This window comes from Myotis myotis, unplaced genomic scaffold (assembly GCF_014108235.1).
Source record: "Myotis myotis isolate mMyoMyo1 unplaced genomic scaffold, mMyoMyo1.p scaffold_m19_p_10, whole genome shotgun sequence".
NCBI lineage: Eukaryota > Metazoa > Chordata > Mammalia > Chiroptera > Vespertilionidae > Myotis > Myotis myotis.
This window is the reverse complement of record NW_023416314.1, coordinates 38827122-38844603: the sequence shown is the minus strand read 5'-3', so window position 1 is coordinate 38844603 and position 17482 is coordinate 38827122.

Here is a 17482-nt window from a genome sequence, read left to right as displayed (position 1 = left end):
ACAGGTTGAGAACCGCTGCCATAGAGAGACAAAGGTGAGGGGGATTCATTGCAAACGTAGCGCTCACAGTCTTTCCTTGGAAGCTGGCTGTGTGCACACAGGAGCTGCAATTCTTACAGGTGAAGGGTCAGACGTGCTAGGGAAGGGGTGGGTACACTGGGAAGTGAGGGTCTGAGAGGCGGTTCTGGCCACACCATGTATTTTTCAGAGTTAAAGCTCGAGGCTGTGCTGTAGATGTCAGTGCCCAGCTCAGGGCCAGGCAAGAGCAGACTTCGGGAGTGACAGTGGGCAGCCCTTCCCGGGGCACCCAGACCCCGCTCCACAGCGTCCCCAGGCAGCCAGGGATGCGGCAAAGACCCCGGCCTCAGAGGTCGCTCCTCCGGGGCTCCGGCCCAGTGCCACTCACTGTGTGACGCTGCACCAGCCTCCCCAGCAGCTCACTGAACCTCAGGTTCCTCCTGTCTACACTGAGGCCAGTAGCACCCACCTGATGGGATGTCTACTCAATGGCATGTCATGCAGAGAGCACGCTGCACCGCACTGTAGAGCAGGTGCTTCTGAGAATGGCAGCGATTATGCTCTGTGTGAACCTCATCTTCCCAGACAGACTGTGATGCGAGCCCTTGGAGTCTTTTTCTCTTGTGCTCCCCAGACCCAAGTGGTGCCAGGCACCCAAGTGGGGCTTTTTCTGTATTCACGGACCAAGTGGCTGAATAATATGCCAACCTAGGCCGGGGGTGGGGGTGGGGGTGGGGAAGGTGGGAGAGAGAAGGCGAGGATTTGCCATTTGGTGTTTTCAAGCTGGTGAGGTCATAAATGATGAATCACATGTAACTGGATGCTGAGTCTTGGTGTGGCTTCCAATTTGTGATCTCATTTCATTCGTACAACCCCTCCCCCTGCCAACATCATGTCTAGTGGGAGGATATGGACAGACTGGGATTGGTCTCCCCAATGTCCAGATGAGAAAATTGAGCTTGGGAGAGGCTGGGTGACCTGTCTGGGCCACCGGGCAGTTGATGCCATGGTTGGGGCTCCTCCCTTCCAGCTCAGGGGTTTTTGCAGGAGTCCCTCGGGTACGTTTCTATTGCTCAGGTTGCAAGGAACAGGGACGCACCGAGGCACTGTGAGGGCACGTGGGGACGGCGAGGGAGCACAGAAGGACTTCTCTGGTGGCAGAGCCTTTTTGATATCAGAATGTAAATGCAGCTCAGCTGGCCCAGCCTCCCCTCCAGCGCCCTCCGGGGGTGCATTCTCAGCTCCAGCCTTAGCCACTCCTGGTCCCATGGCTCTGGACCTCCCATTTAAACCTCCTGAGAGGCAGAATCTATCAGCTAGACAAGCATTTTGGTTGAAAGAAGCACAGGCTCTCTCTCAGGCCATCTTAGGAATCCTTTTTTGGGGGGAGGGAGGGCACATGGTCTGAAACTGGGAAGGGCTCAAACAACAAGACAGCCCTCCACACACTCCATCCTCCTCCACTTTCTTTTTTTTTTTTTTTAATTAAATCTTTATTGTTCAGATTATTACATTTGTTCCTCTTTTTTCCCCCCATAACTCCCCTCCTCCCAGTTCCCGCCCCACTCTCCGCCCTCACTCCCCACCCACTGTCCTCATCCATAGGTGCACGATTTTTGTCCAGTCTCTTCCCGCATCTCCCACACCCCTTTCCCCCCCAAGAATAGTCAGTCCATTCCCTTTCTATGTCCCTGATTCTATTATGATCACCAGATTATTTATTCACTTGATTCTTAGATTCACTTGTTGATAGATGCATGTTTGTTGTTCGTAATTTGTATCTTTACCTTTTTCTTCTTCTTCCTCCTCTTAAAGGATACCTTTCAGCATTTCATATAATCCTGGTTTGGTGGTGATGAACTCCTTTAGCTTTTCCTTATCTGTGAAGCTCTTTATCTGACCTTCAGTTCTGAATGATAGCTTTGCTGGATAAAGTAATCTTGGTTGTAGGTTCTTGGTATTCATCACTTTGAATATTTCTTGCCACTCCCTCCTGGCCTGCAAAGTTTTTGTTGAGAAATCAGCTGACAGTCGTATGGGTATTCCCTTGTAGGTAACTGGGTTTCTTTCTCTTGCTGCTTTTAGGATTCTCTCTTTGTCTTTTGCTCTTGGCATTTTAATTATGATGTGTCTTGGTGTGGTCCTCTTTGGATTCCTTTTGTTTGGGGTTCTCTGCGCTTCCTGGACTTGTAAGTCTATTTCTTTCACCAGGTGGGGGAAGTTTTCTGTCATTATTTCTTCAAATAGGTTTTCAATATCTTGTTCTCTCTCATCTTCTGGCACCCCTATAATTCTGATGTTGGTACGCTTGAAGCTGTCCCAGAGGCTCCTTACACTATCTTCGTATTTTCGGATTCTTTTTTCATTTTGCTTTTCTGGTTGGGTGTTTTTTGCTTCTTCACGTTTCGAATCTTTGACTTGATTCTTGCGCTCCTCTGGTCTGCTGTTGGGTGTCTGTATAATATTCTTTATTTCAGTCAGTGTATGCTTAATTTCTAGTTGGTTCTTTATCACAACATCAAGGGTCTCATTAGATTTCTTCAGGATCTCACTACATTTATCGGCGGTCTCACCAGTCTTTTCAAGGGCCTTACTAAGTTTATCGGCAGCTTCTAGACAGTTCTTGAGAGACCTTAAAAGTGTGGTTTTGAGCTCTATATCTTCCATTTCTGACATTTGCGTCCTGTTTCTTTGTCTCCGCATTTTTTTATCTTTTCTTGGTGCACCCCCTAGTGGTCTTTGTGCGCAGTCTTGTTGTAGTTAAGCCTTGATTGTCGGCAATACCAGGGGTGATTTGACCTCCAGGCTAACTGGCTATGAGAGTCCGCTGTGTCTGCAGCGGGAGAGCTTCTGTCTGTCTCTGCATTTTTTATGCTTTCTTGGTGCACCCCCTAGTGTTCTTTGTGTGCAGTCTTGTTGTAGTTAAGCCTTGATTGTTGTCGGCAATACCGGGGGTGATTTGACCTCCAGGCTAACTGGCTATGAGAGTCAGCTGTGTCTGCAGTGGGAGAGCTTCTGTGCTGGATCTCTAGGGCGGTGCTAATCTAGTGTTTGCCTGAGGCTATCCGGCAAATGGCTCTGTGCAGGGCTTGGGCAGAGCGGGTCCCCGGGGATCTACAGGGCGGGCCGGAGCGAGCAGTTATGGCTGCTCTCAGTTCCGTCCCTAGGGGCTCTGCCTCACAGAGTCCCAGCAACCGCTGCAAACCTTGGAGAGAAAGCTGCCTTTGAGTTCCGACCGAAGCCAGACAGTCCTGCTTCTCCCGTTTGAGTCTGGGTCCCTAGAGACTCGCCCGGATCTGGAGCTCAGAGTCTGAAACTCCCTCCTGATTGAAAACAACAACCACACCCTCCGCCTCCAGCCCGCTCCGCGTGCACTCCGCACCTTAGTATTTCACTTCAGCACTGTGCCTCCTCTGAGTCTGGGTATGATATTCTCTTTCCTCCTAGTTGTAGAATTTCCACTCAGCCAGCCTTCCTGTAGTTCTGGATGATGTCCGTTCCGTCTTTTAGTTGTTTTTTGAAGTGGTTGTTCGAGGCAGCAATCTCCGGCGTTAACCTATGCCACCATCTTGGTTTCTCCCCTCCTCCACTTTCACCTGCCCATTGCTTTGGTGGGCCTCAGTCCGGACCCCTGGAGGGAGCGTCCAGATAGGCTGAGCTATTCACCACTGGCGAGCTTATCACCTCACGGTGCCGACTCTGCCCAGAGGCCACCTTGGGGGTCTAGGGAACCTGTGAGCTGGTGCTCTCCCTACCTCTGGTCCCATTAGTGACCTTTGCTGGGCGAGCACCTGCCCATCACTGCTTCCTTAAAAGAGGGTGAGGGCCCAGCCGGCGTGGCTCAGTGGTTGAGCGTCAACATTTGAACCAGGAGGGCACGGCTCAATTCCCAGTCAGGGCATATGCCAGGGTTGTGGGCTCAATCCCCAGTAGAGGGCATGCAGGAAGTGCCTGATCAATGATTCTATCTCATCACTGATGTTTCTTTTTAAAAAAAATATATTTTTTTATTGATTTCAGAGAGGAAGGGAGAGGGAGGGATAGAAACATCAATGATGAGAGAAAATCATTGATCGGCTGTCTTCTGCACACTCCCCACTGGGAATTGAGCCCGCAACCCCAGCATGTGCCTTTGACTGAAATCGAACCTTGGACACCCTCAGTCCGCAGGCTGATGCTCCATCCACTGAGCCAAACCGGCAAGGGCATCATTGATGTTTCTATCTCCCTCTCCCTCTCCCTTCCTCTCTGAAATCAATAAAAAATATATTTTTTTTTTTTTTAAAAAGAGGGTATGGCAGTATAGTTGCCAGAATGAAATGTTGGCCAGGGAAGGCACATCCTTAGTGCCTTCAGATTGGGTTTGCCGCTACTTACCCTGGAGTGCCCTAGGGGGCAGCATTCCAGAGCGAAGCCATCTATAGAGCACCACTCTCTCTTAGGTCCAGCCCAGAGATGGGCGCCTTTGTTCTAGGTGTGGCTGGGGTGGAAGGGGGGATAGAACTCAAAACTGGCAATGTATGTGTCTAGAGCAGCCATTTTGGTCAGACAATGCTGTGTGGGTAGCAGACTCTCTGAGGCAGGGGATGCCTCGCTAGTGTAAGCAGATCCCAGCCAGTTATCACCTGGGTCCATCCATGGTCAGGGCCCTGTCAGCCCACAAGGTGTGTAATAGATGGAGACCCAAGGAGAGCACTGCAGCATGGTGTTCTGGAAAGTTCTAGGCAGCAAGTGGGAAGGTGCACATGTAAGAATGTGCCCCTGTGGGTGGGGGGAGTGGTTGGAGTGAATGGCAGGCCTCAGATGAGCTCACCCAGAATGAGCCCATTGCAGAATAGAATTCACTGTGGCATCAAAAGAGAAAGAAATGTACACAGGTCCCCACCCCGGGTGAGCCTAGGGATCTAGAGACCACAGGGGGGCAGTGGCCAGTGAAGGACCCAGCACAGCAAGTCCCTTCCCCACTCGCCCCCCCTACCACCCGCCCCGCCAGAGAGGTCACATGCCTTCACATCTCCTGACCGCCCACCATAGAACCCGAGTGAGGCCTGTGTGAAGACCAGGAAGCTTACAGCTCTGACTCCACTTTCCCGTCCCAGGAATGGGCATGTGTGTCTGGTTGGATTGATCCAGGGGAGGCCTTGGGAGAGCAGGTAGCAGCTGCCTAGTAGGGAGCAGTCAGGCTTCCCAAGAGCTCTATGAGGGCCAGGAGCTACCTATGTAATGTGTCCAGGGGAAGTCACTGAATCCAACCAGAAGCGATCTGTGTGGCGATCTGGTCACGGGGCCTCCCAGTGCCTCTTACCTTCATCCATGGGGGCATCCAGGGCAGGAGGCTTCCAGGAGCAAGTGCTGGCCTCCTACAAGCCGTCCTCACTGGTTTAGCAGGAACCCGAGACCCCTGAGGCAACACGAGGAAGCTGTAGTCCCAGCATTACTGGGTGACCTTGGACAAGTGACTGGCTGAGCCTGAGCCCGAGTTTCCTCGACTGTAACCTGGGAAACACAGTGTATATTCTGTTGTGGGAGTTTAGCCAGCAGAGCGCTGTGCACACCTGAGCAGTTCTTGACATGCGATTGTAATGGAACGTACCAGAAATCAGAAGCCTGTCTGTCCAGTTCACTTTCGTGTACCCAGTATCTAGCACACAATAGATGCTCAGTAAATCTTTTCTCAAGAAACCAACAATTTGGGGGCATTTTGAGACTCATTATTAATGACGACCATTCCATCAGCCAGCAGCGAGGGAGACCGAGGGGCCTGCTGGAACGGGCACTGGGCCAGCAGACCCAAGTCCCGGCCCCGTCCGGCCACTGGCTTGCTGGGGTGCCTGGGGCAAGTCATCGCCAGTCGGGCCTCACTTCATCATTTGTTCAATGACAGGCTTGGGTGAGAGGAGAGCTCAGCTAGCTTCTTGGCTGTCTGGTCCGGAGGATGTACCCTCCCCCGTCTGGGTCCATGATGGCCATGGACCCACTCTCCTGGCCTGCCTCCCTCCCTTCATGTTTTCTTTCTTCATTCTCTTGGTGTTTTTTTTTTTTTTTTTTTTTACTCTGATTGGGCTATTTTCATTTTCAGGAGTTTAAACCCTCTTTTGGTCTTTTTGTACATGTGGCTCCTACCCCCACCCCTACCCCATCTAGGGAGTTCCCTATGGGCAATGCTATCTTCCCTCTCAGCCTGTACATCCCAGGCCCTCTTCGGATGGGGACAATCCTCATCTTCTCTCTGGGTCTCTCCTCTGGACTGGACTCACGGCTGTGACCGCCCTCATGATGGGTGGGGGGAAGGCAGGGTGACACACTTGCTGACAGACTGAGGCGGCGCTCTGAGGGGACCAGGCCAGCAGCCGCAAAGGTGCAGCCTGTGCCAGGTGGGTCTTGCCAGCGGAGCTATTTTTAGAAGCCATGTTTGCAAATTTTGTGTTAATAGTGTCTCTGTCCAAGCTCTGGCTCTCAGGGCTTAGGGAGGGAGAGAGTCTGAGAAACGCTCCCTCCCTGTTCTCCTCCTTCGAGTTCTCCTCACAGGTGGCTGGGATTAGTGGGAGATCCCATCCAGGTCCGATCCCTTCCCAGCTATCAGCCTGCAGACAGGGAACATAGCGGGTGGGGAGTGGGGGCAGAGGAAGCTGGAGAGGCTGAGAGCGCAGGTTGCTGGAGGCCCAGCGTCAGAGGGGCGGCAGGACATGCAGCACAGACATCTCAGCATTCACGTCACTGGATGAGAGAGGGCCTGGTCTGTCACTGCCTTAGGCAGTGAAATGGGTCCCCAACCAAGGTTCTGTATCTCTGTGACGATGCCCACCCTCACCCCAAGTCCCCCAGCCAGGCCTTAACTGAGCCTATTCCAACCAGAGGAAATACTTCCCAATGCATCTTCCCCGCCCAATTCATCAAGAGGGTACTGGTGGCAAAGGTGAGCAAGACCCAGACAGAGGCCCAAGCCTGGCAGGGAGGCACCAACCTTGAACAGATCACTACCACTGCAACAGCTACTCCCGAGGTCGAATGGTGGGTGCTGAGAGGACTCTAGCCTGTTCTGAGCTGACAGCTGCAGCGACTGCAGCGTGAGTAGAAGGCAGGTGAGAAGTGGGTGGGAGAGAGAGTCACACGGCAGGAGCAGGTTCTGCTCAGGGAGTGTAAGGCCCAGAGCCAGAGCCTAAGTGATTCTGTGACCATGGAGGTCAGGGGATCCCACCGACCATGGGAGCACCCAAGGAGGAGGCTCCCGTCTTTCCCTGGCTCCCATCATCCTGGCAGACCTGCACCCCACCCACCTCACTCCACCCCACCCCCAACTCCCATACAGCCCAAGATGCAGGGCAGTGCCACTGTGGTTAGCCCGGGATCCTGAAGACCTGGGCTGAAGGGACCTCCGTGAACCATGGCTAGTTGTGTTAGGGTTTTGCTTGAATACCCCAGTGCTGGGGAGCTCACCCCAGTGAGCAGCTGGATGCGTAATGAGCAGACTATGATCAGGAAAATTGTTCTGCTGAAACCCACCTTCCTGTGTGCCCCCAGCTGGCCCTCGCCTGCTCGCACTCTGCTAAGAGTCAGCCCCTTGTAGTTACTGAAGTGATGGTCTTGGAAGCCAGGCCTCCCTCTCTTAGAGAAGCACCGATCAAACAAACCGTCAAACCTCAGCGGGAAGGTAGGGGAGGGTGGGGGTAAGGGGGGAGAGGTCAACCAAAGGACTTGTATGCATGCATATAAGCCTAGCCAATGGACACAGACACCAGGGGGGTGAGGGCATGACTGGGGGGCCTGGGAGGGGGGGGTAATGGCGGGGGGGGGAGGGGGATGCATAAGGACACATATGTAATACCTTAATCAATAAAGACATTTAAAAAAGAGAAAGAACTGTGTGACCTTGGGCAAGGCACTCAACCCCTCTGGCCTTCAGCTCTAAAACGGGATAGTAAGAGTTGGGAGGACGAAATACAAGGAAGTGGGAAAAGCCTTAGCCCAGGACATAGGCTACAGCAAGCGCTCGATAAATATCACCTCTTGGCAATATATTAGGTTGCCATCATCACCATGTAATACGCAGGGAAACTGAGGCCCCGCGTGGGAAGGGACCAGCCCAAGGGCGCCCGGGTGGGCGAGGGCAGCTGAGCCGGGAGCAGCGCGCAGCCGGCCGGGCGGAGGCGGACAGCCGTGGCCTCAGGGGCCCTCTCCCGGCTCGGCCCCCTTCGCCACCCGGGCACCGCTCGGCTGCTGCGCTTTACGAGCAAAAACAAACACGTCCCACAAGCGGCCCCTGTGCCGCGCGGCCCCGCGCCCGCCAGCGCCGCCGCCGCCCGCTCAAAGCCGGCTTTGTGCCCGCCCCGCCGCCCCCGCGGCCCAGGCGATTTTAATTAGCGTCTGGGTCTGCGCCGGGAGATGCGAATCAAAGCCCCCGTTCTTCCAGCGCCCCCGCCCCGACCCCCGCCTCCCGCCCCGGGTCCCGGGGCTCCGCGTACCCCTGCCGGCAGCCGCGGGAAGTGGCGTCCTCCGGAGCCGCCGCCTCGGGTTCGAATCTCACCGTGCACAGCGCACGGACCCAGGGCGCGCTGTGGACGCGCTGAGCCTCAGTTTCCTCGTATTATTCCCTCGTCATAGCACCGAGCTGAGGCAACCAGCCCTTCAAATGTCCCTGGAGGGTTGATGAGGGCTGACTTCAGCCGAGGCAGCCCCCCGGAGGAATGGGGAGGGGGAGAAGGTATTGGGACCGTAGGCTGCATCACGGGCAGCGCAACGGCCCAGATGTTGACCCTTATGCTCTGGAGGGTGTCCGAAAGGGTAGCCTGGCCCCTCCAGTCCGCTCGGGGTGCTTGTTTAAAATGCCACACCTGCCCAGTCAGAACCTTTGGGTTTCGGGCCCCAGAATGGACATTGCAAACAATCTCCATGTTGATCCTGGTGCAAAGGATGAATGAGCCATAGTCTGTAGGAAAAATAAAATATATAATCCCTGGTTCTCATTCCCCCAGTACCATGACTGAAACGGGACATTTGACTCCCACTACTGAGCCTCATTCCCCTCATAAAGCATGATGTCTTTCAATGGACCTCAGTGTGCTTGCCAATAAAATGGGCACAGCCTTGCTCATCCACCCTCCCTCTTAGGGCTCTGGGAGAACCAACGGTGCCCTTGAATGGCCTTTGGAGGCAGAAAAACTGTTAACAGTCCCCTCTCCCACACCTGATATTAACTCAAAAGGCCTTTTTGTGTATGGCTGCTGCTGCTGCTGCTGCTCAACATCCTTCTGTGGCTCCCAATTGCCTTCAAAATAAAGCTCTGGCTCTTTATTCTGGGGCCCACCAAAAGTCATCACCACCAATTTGACACCAACAGGAGGGCCTGATTTGGAGTGGGGCGAGTGGGCAGACTATTCAGTGAAAACAGCTCAATCAAGGAAGAGCACAACTGTGACACAGCCTGGTGGATGTTGCAGCTGCGCCCAAAGAAACAGTCTTCACTGGAAACTGAAAATATGCTCCCTTGTGGCAGAGGGAAGCTGGCTTGATAGAGAAGACAGCCTGCATCTGGTCCCTGATTGTCCCATTTCTATGCAAATGAGGGTTCCGAGTCCTCACAGTTTGATTGGTCCAAATAGCACCATCTGATTGGTCTGTGAGGATGCAAATGAAGATATGGCTGCACAGCTCCTATTGCACAGGGAAAGTCTCAGTCTTATTGGTCGAATTTTGATCCTAGGAGGGGACTTACAAAGGTGGACAGATACTGGCGCTCAGTGCAGGTGGCTGGGCAACCCCTCTGTGGCTTCTCCCTGAGTTGCAGCCTGCCTGAGGACATGTAGCCTGTGAGAGGAACCTCTGTAAACAATGTTTGCTAGAGTCTGGTTATGAATCTGAGCCAAATTAACCATGAGGAGTCCTATGGGGCAGACAGCTTCTTCTCAGGGTCAACACTGGTGTTCCAAATTGGGTCCAGGTCATGGCTACAGCCTCCTTTCTCACAGTCCCCCATCCTGGTCTGAAACGAACTTCCTTCCCCACCGCATCCCAAACATGTGTGCTCTTCTGCTTCCTTGCCTTTGCCCAAGCTGTCCCCTCCTTGGATATATACCTTCTCCCTCTCCCCCCACCCCATTTTCAAATAGCCAGGTTCTGTTCTTTCTTTATGACCCTGTTGAAAGGCTACCTCCTCTGTTCCTGCCCACCTGCCCCACTAGGGATGTTCTCTGTGTCCTATGAACTCCGTCAGCACTCCATTCCTCTGTTAAAGAACTGATGACTTTCTATACTGGTTAAAATCTTGGGTTTGCGAGTTTGTTAAACCTGATGTGTTGTCCTGACGCTGCCACTGTGAGACCTTGGGCAAGTCCCTTAACCTCTGTGAGCCTCCATTTCTGCCTCACGATTATTGAGGGGAACATACACATGGGAAGGACGTGGGGCAGTGTGTAGTCAGTGCAGGCTCACAGTTAAGAGAGCAGTTCTGGACTAGAGTGCACGGGCTTGAAACCATATTCTACCTCTTCTCATTAGAGGATGGCTTGGGGTAGGATCACTAAACCCTCCTTTGCCTCAGCTTCTTCAACTCTACCATAGGGGTAATAATAGTGGGGCCCCCTGATGTCCATGCTCTGTATAATCCCTCTCTTTGAGTGAGGGGGGGGGGGGGCTGTGCTTTGTTTCTGGCCAGTGGAATATGGCAAAAGTGAAGTGATTTTTCAGATGTAATTAAGGTCCCAAATCAGTTGATTTGAGTTACTTTAAAAGAAGATTATCCTGAGTATGGATTTAATCATGTAAAGTGCTAAAAAAAGGAATTGGACCTTCCCTGGAGTCAGAGATTCCCTGTTCTGACTTTGAGGAAGTAAACAGTTACGTTGTGAGAGGGCCTATGAAAAGACCGTACAGAGGTGTCTAGGAACCAGAACACCAGCTAGCAAGAAAACAGGGACCTCGTTCTCTCTGGAAGCATAGGACACGAGTTTTGCCAATAACCCAAGGGAGTTTGGAAGTGGATTTTCCCCCCAGTTGAGTCTCTGATGATCTACACCCCTGCTTATACCTAGGCTGCGGGCCAGTGAGACCCTAAACTAAAGAACCCAGCTAAACTGTGCCCAGACTCCCGACCTATATAAACCGTGAAATAATCAATGTGTTTTAAGCTGCTAAATTTGTGGTTGTTTACTGTGTTGTTCCTCAGCATAGAACACTAATATAAGTAGTATCCACCTTATATGGTTGGTACAGATTAAAGGAAGTCACTGAGGCCTTAGCCTGGTGCTTGGCTCATGGGAGATGCTCTCAGTAATTGGAGGTAATTAACTGACATTGTTATTATGTTTAGAATCTGGCCCTTGACATAAATGCTTTTAATCATCAGCTTGTTAAGTAGCATGCTTAAAAGAACCATAGGTTTTGCAGGCAGGAAAAGCTACCTTTGGGCAAACTTGCTATTAGACCTTCACCTTATTCTGCTATATCTGTGAGGATGCTTTAGGCTGCACGTACAGAAACCCTGACTAGTGGTGGCTGTCTCGGGCTGGGATTCCTAGAAGCAGAACCTGAGATGAGGAGTCACGTGAGAGTGATGTCTTAGGAAGTGTTTCCGAGAGACGCCAGTAGTAGGGAAGTGGGGAAGTGGGACTGGGCGGGGAGGATGATATCAAGCCAGGTCCCATGAAGGGGAACTTTGGCTCCATCCTACAGAGAAGGCCTACGGACAGTGCGGACCGCTCCTCAGAGCTGTGCAGACCAGCGCAAGGCAGCTGGAGGACTGACACCTCCGTCTCCGTCACTGGTGAAGGGGCAACCTTGGGGGGAGGGTGTAAATTCCCAGGCCCTTCTGGGTTTCCGTGCTCACAGGCAAAGTGGGATCCAGCAGCTCGAGGGTGGTCCTCTGACAAAGAGAAGCAGGTGCTGGCTGTTGGGAGTGGAAGCACGCGGGGACTGGGAGCCGGTGTGTATTGAAATGTTAAAGTGATGAGAGGGTCGTTGGCAGTGCTGCCACGGTGGCATAGCTATAGGGACATCTGTTGTTTTCTTATCAAGAAACGTTAGGTTGGCCCCTGACCAGTGTGGCTCAGTTGGTTGGAGCCTCATCCTGTCTGGTGCACCAGAAGGCAGAGGGTCCAATTACCAGTGAGGGCATATCCCTAGGTTGTGGGTTTGGTTCCCACTCGGGGCGTGTGCAGGACGCAACGGACGGATGTGTCTCTCCCTCATCTCTCTCTCTCTCTCTCTCTCTCTCTCTCTCTCTCTCTCTCTCTCTCTCCCCTCTCTAAACAACAGCAGCAAAAACAAATAAAAAACCACAGCTAGTACCCAGACTGGTTATTAACTTCATTGAGAACTCAACCCCTTACAGCCTTCTGCAGCATTACTGGCTTTCATAATCCTCAGCCTCATGGTCACAAGATGGCTGTCAGAGCTCCATGTCTCATGCCCTTAATCTAAAGTAGGAAGAACCAGGACCCGGGCAATGTGGCTCAGTGGTTGACCATTGACCTATGAACCAGGAGGTTGCAGTTTGATTCCCAGTCAGGGCACATGCCCAGGTTGTGAGCTCAATCCCCAGTATGGGGCGTGCAGGAGGCAGCCAATCAGTGATTCTCTCTCATCATTGATGTTTCTATCTCTCTCTCCCTCTCCGTTCCTCTCTAAAATCAATAAAAATATAGTTTTAAAAATAAAGTAGGAAGAGCAGGGAGGGCAGCAGAAAACAGGTTTTTCTCTTCATGTGACTCTTTCCTATGAGGAGGAATAGCTCCTTCTCATCAACGCCTCACCAGAACTGGAGTCTGTACCCGGCCCTGGACCAGTCACCAGCAGAGGAGAGCTGTCACTAGCAAAGGGTAGCTTTGGTCAGTCATGGTTTGCCCCAAGTGCTGAACACTATTCAACTAGGATTCCATCAGCAAAGAGGAGGCAGGGAAGGACTCCTGGGTGGGCAGGCAACAATGTTGGCCACGAGACATCGCCTTTTCTCACTTGTGAAGTAGGAATATTGCATTTGCCTCTGCGATTCGTGATGAGGATTGAACAAGCTGAGTTTAGTTGCCATGTGTGTCCATGCTGTCTCTTGTTGCACTGGGAGCTCACTGAAGGCCGAGGCCATGTCTGACTCCCCCGGGCTTCTGTTGATTCTACCCTCTCAATAGCGCTTAACCACCTCCACTTCTCCCCATCTCTGTTGCCACAACTTGGTCCAGACAGCCATCATCTCTCATGGAGAGCTGCTGTAATGTATGTATCACTCTGCATCCATTCTTGGCTCCCTCCAAGCCCTTCTCTCACAGAAACCTGAATATTTTTGTAAAAAATCACAAATGTGTTGACTCACATACCTGCTAAAAAACAACAACAAAAACTTCCAGCCCTAACCGGTTTGGCTCAGTGGATGGAGCGTCGGCCTGCGGACTGAAGGGTCCCAGGTTCGATTGCGGTCAAGGGCATGTACCTGGGTTGCGGGCACATCCCCAGTAGGAGGTGTGCAGGAGGCAGCTGATCGATGTTTCTCTCTCGTCGATGTTTCTAACTCTCTATCCTGCTCCCTTCCTCTCTGTAAAAAAATCAATAAAATATATTTAAAAAACAAAACAAAAAACTTCCAGGTTCAAAAAAAATAGGGGTAATATTCAGAAAAACTACTGGTTTGGAACAGGCCCTGGGCAATCAGAAGAGGTGCCGGTATTGACAGCCGTGCCGGTTTTGACAGCCATGCCAGTGCACCCTCCTGGAGCTTCACCCCTGCTCTGAGGCCCTGGAAGAGCTGCTCCTGCCCACCTCTCCAGGCTTCTCCCTGCTGCCTGCCCACCCACCTCCACTTCCCAGTTTGGCTCTCTGGCCCGGCTGTCCTGCTTGCACTTCCTCAAATGGACCGCTCTTACTTGTCACCAAGCCTCTGAACATGTCACTTCCTAGAACTGGAATAAGATTTCTCCACTCTCTCTGGTTCTTCCTTAAAGTCTCTATTTGGGGGTCCCCTCTCCCAGAATGCTTTCTCCGACACCCCTTCCCCCCAACATGGTCTCTCGCAGCCGCCCTCTGCTTTCTCGACCAGAGTGTTTGTCACTCTCCATTTTTATTATGTACCTTTCTTCCTCACTGGACTGTTTGCTGTTGTCGTTGTTTCATTTTTTGGTTAATCCTCACCTGAGGATATTTTTTCCATTAATTTTTAGAGTGAGTAGTAGAGGACGGATGGGGGAGAAAGAGAGAAACATCAATGTGAGAGAGACACACATTGACTAGCTGCCTCCCACAAGTGCCCCAACTGGGGCCTGGATGGAAGCTGTAACCCCCTACGTGCCCTTGACCAGGAATCGAACCCAAGACCCTTTGGTGCACAGGCTGATGCTCTAACCACTGAGATACACAATCCAGGGCTCGACTGTGTTTTGAAGGCCCAGTGGACACAGAGGACAGCTGCATCACTGTGCTGGTAGCAGTAGGTGATGACAGCGGTGGTGCTGACAGTGGAGAGCAGGACCACTCCGGTCCAGGGAAGAGGGCCCCCCACCCTGCATCTCATTCTGACTTGCTTTCGTCTGCATCCCTACCCATAGCACAAGGAATCTGTGGGATCAATTGGATGTATTCCCCTATCCCTCTATTCTAGACCAAGGAACCCAGGATCCTGGAATTCTCTGTCCAAGCAGCCCAAACCTGCTTCTAGGATTGCACACTCTTCTTCCCCATATCTGTTCTCTAAACTTGAAGAGTAGTTTGTAGGAGGCAGAGGTGCTTGGATAAAACTTGGACATTGTTCCAGTTACTACTGCTACCTACCTAATTACTACAAAATTTAGCAGCTTCAAATAGCTATTTTGTAATGTTCATGACTCCTGCGGGTGAGGAACTTGGACAGGGCCCCATGGGGATGGTTTGTCTCTGATCCACAATGTCTGGGGCCTCAGATGGGAAGACTCAGTGGAGGGGCCTTTATCCACATATCTGAAGGTTGATGCCGATAGCTGGCTGGGAGCTCAGCTGGGGCTATAGACTGGAACATCTCTGTGAGGCCTCTGTGTGCTCTGGGCTTCCTCACAATATGGCGGCCTCAGAGTTGTTAGACTTCTTACATAGTTGCCCAGGGTACCAAGAGTAGTATCTCAGTAAACAGAGCAGTAGCTGCATTGCCTTTCCTGGCCTTGGAAATCACCTAGCATATTTTCTGCTTCATTCTATTGGTTACCAATGACTTACAGCACAGCTAGTTTTAAGAGGAAGGGACATGAGCCACACCTCTCAAGGAAAGGAGATAAAAGCATTAATAGACATGTTTTAAAACCACCACAGACATGCAGACTGGTGTGTTCACATGTGTGCCCCTCACAGTACAGGGCAGAGTTGGAATGAGGGGAGAGTTGGGCCAAGAGCTGGAAACCAGGGACCAAGGGTTGTCTCCCTGTGCCTCCATGTTTTAAAAAAAATTCAGAGAAGTGTGAAAATTTCAAATTTGGATTTGGCCTTCGAGGTCATTAAGAAGGTATATTTGTCAAGATAAGAAGATAGAACATTTATTTAATAGTTTGGGTTATAACGTTTAAAAATATTTAGGATATGATATATAGACTCCATTTATATTCTACCTGGGCCCAGAATCTTTCCACTGGAAGTGGAAGGGCAGATTCTCTATACCTTGTCTGACTGAGGTCTATTAAGGCACTTGCTGAGCAGTGCATGATGTCTTGTCTGCCCTTTGAAAGAGTAGCTTGGGAAGAAAGTGCTGATATGCAGGGGGCAACAGAGAGAGAATGTCCTGAGGGTGTCAGTCTGTGATTCAGGTCTTCTTGGAGCCCAGATACATTCCATCTTGGTCAGAGAGCAGCACACTGGCTCCTGCAGTGCTGCTGGGAGAGGTGGTGAGGGAATTAGGGCTGAAGAGACAACGGGAGCCAAACCCTAAAGGGCCAGGAGAGGGAGCTTTGATGTTATCCTGAGGGCAGAGGGAAAGCATTGAAGGGGGGCCTTAATGAAGGAGAGACAGGGTAAGATTGATATTTTTGAAAGATTATTCTGGATTGTTAGGCAAGACTTTCTGGGAAGGGGAATAGGAAGGGGAGAAGGGGGAAGGCTGGCAGCAGGGTTGCTGGTAAGAAGGCTGATCTCATCCTCGGCCCAGGCATCATGGGGTAAAGACAGGGGGCAAACTTTAGAGTCAGACCCTGCAGGTCCCAGTCCAGCCCCAACGTTTGCTGTTTGACTTTGGGCAAGTTCCATGAGCTCTGTGCGGCAGTGGGCCGCGGTGGGATTGGGGTGAGACAGCACATGTCATGTGTCCATTCAAACAGCCTTGAGCTGTGGGCCAGAGATCCAGGCCCTAATTCCCATTCTAGACGGTCTGAGATGATTCCCTGAACATAGATACTCATGCCACCCTTCCCCCTTCCAACCTCAGCCAACTTCCCACAACACTTTCTATTCATCTTCCATGTCTGACCTTGCGTGAAGAGAAGGCAGGCAGGAGGTGGCTTCCAGGGACCAGGTGGGAGGAAGGAGGTGTCCGGGCCTGCCCTGGAGATGCTATTGTGTCTGGTGGGGCCTCGGGCCTTCCCTTACCCCCAGGCCAGCCGTAAACCACAGGCCCTATCCGACTTCTCAGAAACACTACCATTTCCCAGAGCCCAGGGTTTGTGGGGGGACAGGGGGAGGTGGCTTCACAGCTGCTGGAGAAAGAGGAGGAAGCCTCCCCAGGAAACCTGGAGGCCAGGCTTGGCATTAAATAAGATGATCAAGGTTCGGGCCAGGAAGCTCCTTGGGAAAGTGAAGTGCAACAGAGGCTCTGAGCCTAGGTCCCAGGACCTGGGCCCGAGGCTCTGAGACCCATCAGAACTCCAAATCCCAGACCTTAGCTAGAATCCAACCTCTCTATTTACTAGCGTGTGGTCTTCATTAGATCTCGTCCTCTCCCTGAGCCTTCGTTTTCTCATTAAAAATCAAACATATTTTTATTGATTTCAGACAGGAAGGGAGAGAGACAGAAACATCAATGATAAAGGAGAATCATTGATCAGCTGCCTCCTGCACACCCCTTCTGGGGATCGAGCCTGCAACCCAGGCATGTGCCTTGACCGGGAATCAAACCATGATCTCCTGATCCATAGGTCGACACTCAATCACTGAGCAACATGGGCCGGGTGGTTTTCTCATCTCTTAATGCAACAATCCCCACCGCACTGGGTTGTCTCAGGGATGAGACAACAGATTTGAATGTGCTTTGTTAACTAATGGCCTGGCACATGGGAGGGGATATGACTACTTCCTCCAGCGCCTGGTCACCAAGCAGGACAGTGGATCCCATAGGACTCCCTGCTGGAGTTTCAGGAAGTCCCATTTGTGGAAAGTTGGGCCGCCCTGGGAGACCACCCTTTTCCTCTCCCTCCTCATACTCAGGGGAGACCCACAGCGAGTTAGTGGCTGAGGAAAAATGGATTTTAACTTGTCCCTTCTCTTCTTCCATCCTCATCCTGTTTCTTCTACTTTTCACCTTTCTGTGAGGCCT